The sequence below is a fragment of the Plectropomus leopardus genome, unplaced genomic scaffold, assembly GCF_008729295.1.
Source record: "Plectropomus leopardus isolate mb unplaced genomic scaffold, YSFRI_Pleo_2.0 unplaced_scaffold26400, whole genome shotgun sequence".
NCBI classification, from domain to species: domain Eukaryota; kingdom Metazoa; phylum Chordata; class Actinopteri; order Perciformes; family Serranidae; genus Plectropomus; species Plectropomus leopardus.
Genome location: NW_024628714.1, coordinates 417 through 1,828, shown reverse-complemented (window position 1 = coordinate 1,828; position 1,412 = coordinate 417). Strand labels below are relative to the sequence as shown.

Below are 1,412 nucleotides of genomic sequence, written 5' to 3'. Positions count from 1 at the left end.
ATTCTAATACATTACAATATAAAATTCATTTTTTGTTGTTTCTTTGAATGTGTTTGATTTTATTTTGCAGCATCATGCTGCTGTGGAACAGGAAGTACCAGGAGTTCGACCTGGTGGTGAGCTCCGTCACCACTAAGGTGAAGGGCGTCGCTCAGACCCACCTGCCCGGGGTCGGGGATGTGGTCTGGGACGTGGTGGACTACAGCGGGCCCTCACAGGTAGGAGGCTCCTGAGGGGCCCCTGGCTATCAGGTCTTTGGCAAAACAATATTTAAAAGATTTTTTTTTTTCGTTTTAGAGCAAAAACTCGTTTTTCGTGGTGACCAACGTCATCGTGACGAAGAATCAGAAGCAGGGGAGGTGTCCAGAGGTGCTCTTTCATTGTTATTAACCCTTTGAGACCTGGAGCGATGGCACCTTTCTTGTGCTGCATTCAGACACTTTTAACTTTAGTATTTAAACCTTTGAAACATGAGCAAATAGGTGCGATTTCTTGTAAAAACATGGGGAAAAATACAAAGAGCAGCTTGGTAAGAAATGTTACAAAAAATGCATGAAATGTGTAGATTTAGAAAATTATTTTTTTTTAAAAAAGCTTGGAAAATGTCTAAGGAAAAAAAGGAAAAAGCTAAAGAAAAACAATATTTTTAGCTACTTTTTATGATAACATTTTAAATTAGGTTAGAAAATTATTATAATTTATCATACCTTTTTTATTATTTGTTTTAGTTTTTATTTATTTATTTAGTTTTTATATGTTTATTTATTTATACTGATTTTCAGGTAATTTTCCGGTACATTTTTCCAGTTTCTTGCTAATTTTTTTGGACATATCTTCTTTTGGTAGTCATTGCTTTTTTCCCATGTTTTGAAAAGAAATCAAGCCATTTTGCTGAGTTTAATATTCATTTTAATGGCATAAAAAATGTTTTTTTTTTTAACGTTATGATGATCCAGATGGAAAGTTAGCAAACCTTTCTTATTTTGCAGCGGTGTTTATATTCCAGGTTCCCCTGAGAGGCAGATTGTGTCGCTCTGATAAAGACTGTGAGAGAGGCGGCTGGGATCAGCAGAGTCACGGTACGATCGCCCCTCCTTCAGTCACATTTACATGCACTCAAAAAACAAAAAAAAAAACACGAGTCAAAACCCTTTTTCACCGGATTAGCTCTGGTTCTTGAACTGGTTTTGCAGGATTCAGGACAATTATTGCCTGTTTTTAGGTGTCAGGAGTGAAAATGAGTTCAAATTTATCATATCATGTTTTCAGATGATGAAGATGGCTTCAATTACAACTCAAATTCCCAAAAAGTTTGGACACTCTGCAGAATTAAACAATAGATTGACAATGATTTGCAAATCCTTTTGACCGATATTCAAGATATTTGACGTTCAAATAACAAAACTTTGTAA

The 1,412-nt window shown here is 35.7% G+C and overlaps 1 long non-coding RNA gene across 1 annotated transcript; it reads left to right on the top strand.

Moving 5' to 3' along the window:
- Positions 1-82: 82 nt before the first annotated feature.
- On the top strand, positions 83-1,080 carry LOC121966949. Its single transcript, XR_006107634.1, has 3 exons — positions 83-218; positions 298-369; positions 1,007-1,080. It is a non-coding gene; the product is annotated as an uncharacterized LOC121966949 (long non-coding RNA).
- The last annotated feature ends 332 nt before the right edge of the window (positions 1,081-1,412 follow it).